This window comes from Bufo gargarizans, chromosome 4 (genome assembly GCF_014858855.1).
Source record: "Bufo gargarizans isolate SCDJY-AF-19 chromosome 4, ASM1485885v1, whole genome shotgun sequence".
NCBI classification, from domain to species: domain Eukaryota; kingdom Metazoa; phylum Chordata; class Amphibia; order Anura; family Bufonidae; genus Bufo; species Bufo gargarizans.
Window position 1 is genome coordinate 402,614,123 of NC_058083.1, and position 11,494 is coordinate 402,625,616.

An 11,494-nucleotide genomic window follows, 5' to 3' on the forward strand; every position below is an offset into this window, starting at 1 on the left:
CTGTGGGATCCCTGCCTGGTTCATTTTAATAAATGTGAGCTTGTCCACATTGGCTGTGGACAGGCAGCTGTGCTTGTCTGTAATAACGCACCCTGCCATGCTAAACACACGTTCACAATACACTGGCTACAGGGCAGGTCAGTATCTCCAAGGCATAAAGGGCAAGCTCAGGCCATGTGCACAATTTGAAGACCCAGAAGTTGAAGGTGGCAGACCCATCAGTCAGTACGTGTAAGCGTGTGCACACATACTGCTCCACCATGTTGCTGAAATGCTGCCTCCTGCTAAGACGTTCCATATCAGCTGGCCGTGCTGGTTGTTGTGGTGTGCTGACAAAGCTTTTCCAAATTTCGGCCATGCTAACCCTGCCTTCTGAGGTGCTATCGGTGCCCCAGCGGCGTTGGCGACCTCTTCCTCCTCTTCTGCCTTCGCTTTGTGCTTCCACTGTGCCCCCGCTGTCAGGTGGGAATGCCATCATCAGCGCGTCTACCAGCGTGCGCTTGTACTTGCACATCTTATGATCATGCTCCAGTGACGGAATTTAGAATGGTACGTTGTCCTTCTAATGGGGATCCAGCAGCATGGCCACCCAGTAATCAGCACAAGTTAGAATGTGGCCAACTCAGCGGTCGTTGCGGAGACACTGCAGCATGCAAATGCTCATGTATGCCATGCTGCCCAGAGGCAACTTCAAGCTGACCTCTGTGGGAGGTGTATCGTCTGTGTCCTTTGTATCCCCCCAGCCACGCACCAGTGATGGCCATGAGGTGGTTTGGGTGCCACCCGGCTGTGAACACGGTTCCTCCTCCTCCTAATCCTCCTCCTAATCCTCCACCTCGTCATCCTCCAGAACTGTGCCCTGGCTGGACAACTGTTTACCTTGCGTATGTTGGTGCAGGAACCCACCCTCAGAGCTACTTGTGAATGACTGGCCTGAAACCCTTGTAAATGATCCCTCTTCCTCCTCCTCCTGTGCCACATCCTCTTCCATGATTTCCGAAAGCTTTTTTTCAAGCAGGCATAGAAGTGGGATAGTAAAGCTGAGAATAGCATCCTTGGCACTGGCCATGTTGGTGGAGTACTCAAAACAGCGCAACAAGGCACACAGGTCTCGCATGGAGGGCTACTCATTGGTGGAGAAGTGGTGCTGTTTTGCAGAGCGACTCACCCATGCATGTTGCAGCTGAAACTCCACTATCACATGCTGCTGCTCGCACAGTCTTGCCAGCATGTGCAAGGTGGAGTTCCACCTTGTGGGCACGTCGCATATGAGGCAGTGAGTGGGAAGGCCGAAGTTATGCTGCAGCGCTGACAGGTGAGCAGCAGCAGGGTGAGAACGCCGAAAGCGCGCACAGACGGCCGGCAGTTTCTGCAGCAGCTCTGACATATTGGTGTAATTTTTAAGGAATTTCTGCACCACCAAATTCAGCACATGCGCCAGGCAAGGGATGTGCGTCAACCCGGCTAGGCCCAGAGCTGCTACGAGATTTCACCCATTATCGCACACCACCAGGCCGGGCTTGAGGCTCACAGGCACCAACAACTCATCGGTCTGTTGTTCTATGCCCGTCCACAGCTCCTGTGCGGTGTGGAGTTTGTCCCCCAAACAGATAAGTTTTAAAATTGCCTGCTGTCGTTTACCCCTGGCTGTGCTGAAGTTGGTGGTGAAGGTGTTACGCTGACTGGATGAGGAGGTGGTAGATGAGGAGGAAGCGGAGTAGGAAGCAACAGGAGGCAAAGAAAAAAGCCCTGCAATCCTCGGTGGTGAAAGGACATGCACCAAACTGCTATCCTCCTCAGGCCCAGCCACCACTGCATTTACCCAGTGTGCTGTTAGGGAGATATAATGTCACTGACGGTGCTTACTGGTCCACGTATCCGTAGTTAGGTGAACCTTGCCACAGATGGCTTTGCGCAGTGCACACCTTTTGTCCCACACTTGGTTGTGCAGGGAAGGGATGGCTCGCCTGGAAAACTAGTGGTGGCTGGGAACGACCTACTGTGGGACAGCCACTGTCATAAGGCTTTTAAAACTCTCCGTCTCCACCATACGGAATGACAGCATTTCAAAGGCCAGGAATTTTGAAATGCTGGCATTCAGGGCCAGGGATCGCGGGTGGGTAGGGAGGTACTTCCTCTTTCGCTCTAGTGTTTGGGAGATAGACAGCTGAATGCTTCCTTGGGACATTGTGTAGATGCTTGGTGATTGAGGTGGTGGCATTGCTGGCACATCCTCTGTTTGCGGGGTGCCAGGTGCCACTGTCACTCCAGAGGGGGATGAAAAGGCCGAGACTGCAGCAGAATAGGAAGCAGGAGGAGCCAGAGACCTTTCTTTGTTTTTGAAGTGTCTACTCCACTGCAGCTCGTGCTTTGCACTTAGATGCCTGGTCATGCAGGTTGTGCTCAGGTTGAGAACTTTTATGCCTCACTTCAGGCTCTGATTGCACAGCCTGCAAATCACTTGTGTCTTGTCATCAGCATATTGTCTGAAGAACTGCCATGCCAGAGAACTCCTTGATGCTGGCTTTGGTGTTCTCGGTCCCTTGGTGTGGTGGGCAGTAGCAGGCGTGGGGACGGCCGCTCCGCTTTTGCACCATGCTCCCTCTTCTGCTGTGCTGGTGGCTCTGTACGACCATCACCTATTCCCCTGAACTAGAGAGGTCACTCACATGACCTTGATTCCATGTGGGGTCGAGGGCCTCATCGTCCTCCACATCATCTTCCCCCCTGCCCTCCTTGTCGGTCTGCACACTGCACTCATCCTGAAACATAAGTGGTTGGGCATCAATGCACTCAATCTCTTCCACTTCTGGGGGAGGGCTATGTGGATGGCCCTGGGAAACCCTGCTAGCAGAGTCATCAAAAAGCAGAAGATGCAGCAAAGGTCGCTAATGTAGTATCTTGCACAAAATTGTTTTGTTTTTTTAAAACAAGAATATAACATCAGTATTTAATGCTTGTATTGGACTGTCACAAATGCAGCACAGGCCTCTAATGTAGGATCTTGCACAAAATGGGTGTTTTTTAAAACCAGAATATAACAGTAGTATCTAAAGCTTGTATTGGACTGTCACAAATACAGCAAAGGCTGCTAATGTAGTATCTTGCACAAAATGGGTGTTTTTTTTAAACCAGAATATTACAGCAGTATTTAACGCTTGTATTGGACTGTCACAAATGCAGCAAAGGCCGCTAATGTAGTATCTTGCACAAAATGGGTGTTTTTTTTAAAACCAGAATATAACAGCAGTATTTAACACTTGTATTGGACTGTCACAAATGCAGCATTGCCCGCTAATGTAGTATCTTGCACAAAATGGGTGTTTTTTTTAAAACCAGAATATAACAGCAGTATTTAACACTTGTATTGGACTGTCACAAATGCAGCATTGCCCGCTAATGTAGTATCTTGCACAAAATGGGTGTTTTTTTAAAACCAGGGTATAACAGCGGTATCTAAGGCTTGTATTGGACTGTCACAAATGCAGCAAAGGCCGCTAATGTAGGATCTTGCACAAAATGGGTGTTTTTTAAAACCAGAATATTACAGCAGTATTTAACGCTTGTATTGGACTGTGACAAATGCAGCAAAGTCCGCTAATGTAGTATCTTGCACAAAATGGGTGTTTAAAAAAAAAAACTGAATATAACAGCAGTATCTAAAGCTTGTATTGGACTGTCACAAATGCAGCAAAGGCCGCTAATGTAGTATCTTGCACAAAATGGGTGTTTTTTAAAAAACCAGAATATAACAGCAGTATTTAACGCTTGTATTGGACTGTCACAAATGCAGCATTGCCCGCTAATGTAGTATCTTGCACAAAATGGGTGTTTTTTTAATACCAGGGTATAACAGCAGTATCTAACACTTTTATTGGACTGTCACAAATGCAGCATAGGCCGCTTATGTAGTATCTTGCACAAAATAGGTGTTTTTTTTAAACCAGAATATAACAGCAGTATCTAACGCTTGTATTGGACTGTTACAAATGCATCAAAGGCCGCTAATGTAGTATCTTGCACAAAATAGGTGTTTTTTTAAAATCAGAATATAACAGCATTATTTATCACTTGTATTGGACTGTCACAAATGCAGCAAAGGCCGCTAATGTAGTATCTTGCACAAAATAGGTGTTTTTTAAAACCAGAATATACCAGCAGTATTCAATGCTTGTATTGGACTGTCACTAATGCAGCAAAGGCCGCAAAGATACTTTATGAGAGAAAAAATATGATTTTTCACCCACAGTTAAACATGGATTTACAAATTTTATTTCACTATCAGATTTGCAGTGCAGGCCGAAAAGGTACTTTATGTAAAAAAAAAAAAAGATGTTTTTCACCCACAATTAAACAGATGGATTTTTACTAATTTTCTTTCCCCACAGAATCTAATAGATGGATTTACTTGGATTGTACTTTAAATAAAAAAATTGTGACTATGTCACCCCCTGGGTCCCTGAACTCACAGATGGATTCCCTATATTTTTTTTCCTTTCCCTGGCACATATGCAGTGCAAGTGCACTTAAAAAATTGGTATATGTTGCCCACTGAACTAAAATACCAGGATTTAATTATTATCCCTGGCACATATGCAGTGCTGGTGCACTGAGCTTGCACAAAATGGCCGCCGACGCCCACCTAACTAACAGATCGATAAAACTTATTTTTCTGTGTCACTGGCCTCAGGGCAGGGTACAAAAATGTTGCTTTGCACCCACAAAAAAAAATTGCTGTAGATCGCAGATTTAACAAGTTCTGATAACAGATAGATTCTTTCCTATTCTCTCCCTCACATCACCAGCATCCTATCCCTACACTAGTAAGAGCAGAGTGCCGTGCAGTGCTACGTGACTCCAGCTTATATAGAGGCTGGGTCACATGCTGCACTGGCCAATCACAGCTATGATGGCTTCTAAGGGCACACAAGTTAAATGCTTGTTGATTGGCTGCTCTGCAGCCTTTCATAAAGCGCCTTAAAATAGCCGAACACCGAACCCAAACTTTTGCTGAAATGTTCGGGTTTGGGTCCGGGGTCCAAAAATCCTAAAGTTCGGTACGAACCAGAACTTTACAGTTCGGGTTCACTCAACCCTACTTATTAACGATTTCAGTTCTTGCAAAGTAATCTTTGAGAAGTATACATTAGGCAAATTTCACACAGTGTTTATTCAGTGTTTCATCAGTAATTTGTTTTTAGCCAAATCTAGGTGTCAAAAACCATGAGAAAGGATGATGTGCTTCATCTGAAAAGCATACTGTAGCTTTTCAAAAACACATTTTTTATGGTGTACCATTTTTTGACCGTGTACTTTTGTTCTGTGTCTGGAAAATGTTTTTGACTTTATGGAATAAAGGATCTGATTTTTAGAATCTGGATTTTTTTTTCTTTTGGATTCTTACTCATAGCCGGCTCCAGGCAACGTCCGTGCATCTGAAAATTGGAGCTAGGTGAGCGCTGCAAAAGTCTTTTTACTGTGATTATAAAAAATTTTTTATAGTGTATGATGTTTTTATGGGCTTGAAAATGTTCTGCACTCTGGCGCTTTTTTGAGAAAAGTGCCGACGACAAAAGAATTGTAATTTGCAACCTGTGCCATACAAAAAATTAGCAGGGGTGTGAACACTAGCAACCACCAGCATGATCCGCCACATGGCATCAAAGTACCATAATAGTTGGGCCGAACGCCTGGGGTCACAATCTGTGTCTGCGGGTCACACCACTGCCTCCTCTTCCCTTGTATTACGTGCTGGTCAAAGATTTTGAGTTTTTAACCACAAGTGCCAGAAGATTTATCCAGGATTCACAGCATAAGTGGTGGACTGAACTGACACAGCCAAGCCTGGGTTCCTCTAGAGCAGTGTGGAGATCCAAGAGTTGTGGTACTGCTGTAAAAGGGTGAGCGAATACAAGTTTATTTATTCATTTTTTTAAACTTTACCTGTGAGTCCAAAACACAGAACAACGCAAATCTATCGCTTATACCTTATCTCTGGGTAGTCTCAACTCCTGGTTTTGGCTCACAATCAATAAAGGAAACCACTGTTAAAACACCGACCACACACTAATTGTAAGAAAGTGGCCTTAGAGGTATTTCCCCTTAATACAAATTTATATATTTTTTAAAGTACCATAAGACTAGTGTTGATCGAGTATGCTCGTCCGAACACCAGTTCTGCTTGAGCATCTTGATGCTCGGCACATGGCAGTTTTCGGCCGAATACCGCATGTGCTCGAGCGCATTGCTCAAGACTTCTCCCCGTGCAGGTAAGTGCTGCCCTTCACTGTAATGCCATAGCCATATTGGTTACTGGCATTATATTGATTGGCTGGCCGGAACACGCAATTGGGTGCTATATAGCACCCGATGACACGTGTTCGGCTCAGTGTTAGTCAGGGAGAGCTGTGATGAAGAAGGGAAAGATAGTGTAACGAGTGAAATATTTTTTGGGGAAGTTTAAAAACTTGTCAGAGACCCTAAAGTCCTTTTAAGGACTATTGTTGTGTGTGTGGCAGCAGCAATATATATTTTTAGCGCAACCTGCGCTAAATTGCTAAAACTTTACAGACCCAAGATTCCTTTTAAGGACTGTTGTATGTGGCAGCAATATCTATTTTTAGCGCATCCTGTGCTAAATAGCATGCAATAGTTAGGCTTCTGCAGACAGCAACATTATCTACGCTGTGTAACGTGTGCGCATCCCAAAAATATCTGCAACATTCAGTGCACTTTTTCCGTAGACGTGTCCGCTGCGGACAGTGACATTAGCTGCTCTACATCTCCTGTGTAACGTGTGCACATCCAAAAAATATCAGTGACATCCAGTGTACTTTTTCCGTAGACGGTGTCCGCTGTGGACAGTGACATTACCTGGAGTACATCTCCTGTGTAACATTTCCACATCCAAAATACCTGTGACATTCCCTGTAATTTCATATTAGCCGCTGCTGACATCAGCAATAGGCCGCTGCAGACAGCAACATTATCTGCGCTAAATTTCCTGTGTAACATGTGCGCATCCCAAAAATATCTGTGACATCCAATGTACTTTTTCCATAGATGGTGTGCTCTGCCAGAGCATTACCTGGGGTACATCTCCTGTGTAACGTTTCCACATCCAAAATACCTGTGACATTCCCTGTAATTTTATATTACAGTGCCTCCATATTACAGTGCCTCCTCCTTCCCCTGTATTCCCCTTTATATTACACTGCCTCCTCTTCCCCTGTATTACGTGCTGGTCAATCTCCTGTCGAAGGCGCAGGCCCGTATGCCTCCCGCCCTGCACTTGGACCTTCGCAAGCACCATCAGCGACCTTATCCACTTTCGTGTCCCAGCGCAGCATATAAATGCCCTTACCCTAGGCATTTGAATGCAAGCGTAAATACCCAGCCACCCACTCTCAGGCCATAGCATTAATGCGCAGCTTTCCAAATTACTGGCCCTGGAAATGTTGCCATTTATGCTTGTGGACACTGAGGCCTTCCGCAGCCTCATGTCGGCTGCCATCCCGCGTTTACACAGTCGCCAGCCGCCACTATTTTTCAAGGTGGGCCTTACACCAACATGTGTCACGTAACATCACCCGTGCCCTGACCAACGCAGTTACTGGGAAGGTCCACTTAACCACTGACACATGGACAAGTGCTTTAGGCCAGGGACGCTACATTTCCCTGACCGCACACTGAGTGAACGTTGTGGAGGCCTGGAGCGAGTCATACCCTGGGATGGCACAGGTGCTACTGATGCCAAGCATTGCGGACCCTAATTCCATCAGGGTTTCCACCACCACCTATGTTAGTGTCTCCAACCCCCACTTCTCCTCCGCCACCTCCTCCACTTCCACCTTAAAATTATCCTCTTGTAGCACCAGTCAGCCATCAGTCGGTAGCTGGAAGCAGTGTAGCACTGCAGTGGGGAAGCGTCAACAGGCCGTGCTTCAGCTGAGCTGCTTAGGTGACAAGCAGCACACTGTCACAGAGCTGTAGCAGGGGATAAGAGACAAAACAGAGCTGTGGTTCTCGCCACTCAAATTAGAACCAGGCATGGTTGTGTCTGATAATGGCCGAAACTTGGTGGCAGCTTTGGTGCTTGGCAAGCTCACACACACATCCCATGCCTAGCCCACGTCTTCAACTTAGTGGTTCAGCGGTTTCTCAAAACTGATAACGCTGGCAGCAGAGTACATAGTTCCTTGGGGCAACCGAGGAGGGGAGACAAGGGGAACACACAGCAGTTCCAACAGAGGCAGGGCAACACTCTCCAAAGCTTGGGATAGTTTCATGACACCCCGCCAGCACCCTCACCCTGATGTGCGGCCTAGTGTCACAAGGAGGGAAACATTTTGGAAGATGGTAAAGGAGTACGTGGAAGACCGTGTCAGCATCCTCAATGATCCCTCTGTGCCTTACAACTACTGGGTGTCCAAGCTGGACAAGTGGCATGAACTTGCGCTCAATGCCTTGGAGGTGATGGCTTGCGGGTATTTAGTGCTGCTGGGGGCATAATAACTGATGAGCACATCCGCCTGTCAACTGAAAAATGCTGATAGGTTGACTCTTTTTTTGTATAACCTACTGAATACACTGTATTCCCATGCACCCCTTCCACTGCAAAAAAGGGTGTATGGTTCAATCTTTATTTTCTTGTCCTCCTCCTCTTCCATCATATCAACATGCTTATTAGTCTGCCCTCGCTCCTAATGTTCTAGAGGGTCAGCTCATCTGCAGGTCCTCGCATATAATGTTTTAGAGCAGTGTTTCCCAACCAGTGTGCCTCCAGCTGTTACAAAACTACAACTCCCAGCATGCCTAGACAGCCAAAGGCTGTCCAGGCATGCTGGGAGTTGTAGTTTTGCAACAGCTGGAGGCACACTGGTTGGGAAACACTGTTTTAGAGGGTCAGCTCACCAGCAGGCCCTCACCTACAATCTTTTAGAGGGCAGCTCACCTGCAGGCCCTCACCTACAATCTTTTAAAGGGACAGCTCACCAGCAGGCCCTCACCTACACTCTTTTGAATGTCAGCTCACCTGCAGGCCCTCGCATAAAATGTTTTTCAGGGTCAGCTCACCAACAGGCCCTCGTCCATAATTTTTTCAATGGTCAGCTCAGCAGCAGGCACTCACTCTTAATTTTTTCGATGCTCAGATCAGCAGCAGGCACTCGCCCCTAATGTTTTAGATGGTCAGCTCAGCAGCAGACCCTCACCCGTAATGTTTTAGAGCAGGGGTCTCAAACTCAATTTACCTGGGGGCCGCAGGAGGCAGAGTCTGGGTGAGGCTGGGCCGCATAAGGGATTTCACAAAAAAAAAAGTCCTCAAATGTCATTATTAACAGTTTTAATTATTTCTTCTGAACATGAAGTGTCCTGAACATGAATAGAACATTGAGTGAAGATCATAAACAGTTCTTCTGAACATGGCATCTTTTGCCTACTCCTTGCTGCCAGAGACTAGACAGCGCTTCTTCTCACAAATCTGAACCACATTTGGCTTTAGAGAGGAAGCAGTTGAGACCCTCAGTATGGCTTGAAGATGATCATCATTAAGTCTAGACCTGTACTTTGACTTATTGAAGTTCAAGGTGGAGAATAACTTTATGCCCCCCCCCCCTTCTGCCCCACAGCTCACCTGGCCCTGGTCCCGTCTGCAGCAGCTGGCTTCTCCTATGTGGTATCTTCGCTCTGCCTCAGACAATCGCTGGCTTGAGAACCGTATTTTTCGCCCTATAAGATGCCCCCATGCCAGCCATCAGCCCCCCATGTCAGCCATCAGCCCCCCATGTCAGCCATTAACCCCCATGTCAGCCATCAGCCCCCCATGTCAGCCATCAGCCCCCCATGTCAGCAATCATGCCCCCATGTCAGATTTCACCCCCTAAATGTCACATTTGTCCCCCCCCCCGGCTCCCTCCATGTTATCACAAACTTCCCCCCCCGCGGCTCCCTCCATGTTGTCACATTTCTCCCCCTCTCGCTCCCTCCATGTTGTCACATTTCTCCCCCTCTGGCTCCCTCCATCCTCTATCTTGTCATATTTCTCCCCCCCATACATGTTATCATATTTCTCTCCCTCCATGCCATCCATGTTGTGTTGTCACTCACATCACACTCGCTACACTAACATAACACAACCTGACCTGTCCTGACTCTCCTGCCGGCTGCCTGCGATTCTTCAATTCAATCTTTTTCTGACCGCTGTGGCTGTGTCAGACTGCTCGCCTCTGACAGTCCCTCTGCTCTGGCTGCTTCCCGCCGCCGCGGCACTGCTCACTCACCCTGTCACACCCTCGTGGCCTGCCCTGAGCCCATGTGACCGTGTGTTGCCATGACGGCACTCGCAGGCTGGGCAGGTGGCACGGCGCTGCAGCAGTACTACAGTAAGTCAGATGATTTTTTTTTTTTCATTCATTAATTTTTGCGCACGCCGGCCATTGGTGCGGGCCACAAAATATTGTACTAAGGGCCGCAAATGTCCCACGGGCCGCGAGTTTGAGACCCCTGTTTTAGAGGGTTACTAGCAGGCTCCTAATGTTTTTGAGGGTCACCAGCAGGCTATCAATCATAATTTTTCAAGGGTGCATGATTCCCTCCTTTATATGTAATAAAGGTTGTATTGGAGTGCCGGTTCTTTGTAATTTTTGGAAGCCCTTTCACTTGTGCATAGGCTTTATGAGTGTAGGAGTCCCACTACCTGAACAATTGTACCACAATGTGAATGAGGCCTTACATTATGTGATATATAGGTTGTATCGGAGTGCCTCTCCCTTGTAATTTTTGGCAGCACTTGCACTTTATATACAAGTAAACATACAGGAAAGAATGTTTCCTAACATTCTTCCTCCGTATTTTATCTTTGGTTTTGGGTGTCTTATTGTCAGTCTGTTAAAGTGGCGTACTACTTGGACAACATCGTTCCCAGCAGCGACCTGGAAGTCCAAGATGCATCCAGACATCCTCCCCATGATGTTCCGGAACCATTTTGATGGTGTTTCCATCAATTTTTGACCTTTTCTTTTGAACCAGACACCCTCCCCTCTTCAGAGCAGGGGGTGCCTGGTTTAATGCTCAGGTTCTCCCATTGACTCCCATTGTGCTCTGGTGCTCGGTAGAGCACCCGAACACCCGAGCATTTTGGTGCTCGATCAACACTACATAAGACTTGACCTAATGTTATTGCTCTATATGGCATATGACCAGACATGCTATAGGCTCAGTTATTAACACTGTTGCCTTCTAGATCTGGGGTTAAAATTTGATCAAGGGAAATTTCTACTGGGAGTTTGCGTGTTTTTCACATGGATTTCCATCAGTTTCCTTCCACATTCCAAGAAACAGTGATTCTAAGCCACAATGGGGATTGGGATGTTAGTGAAGACCATATCTATACAGTGTGTGGAATATGTTGGCGCTATATAAATTAAAAAATAAATAATTAAATTCAACAACAAAAAAGTTGAATAACAGTAACTTATTGATTGTAAGAGCTTCA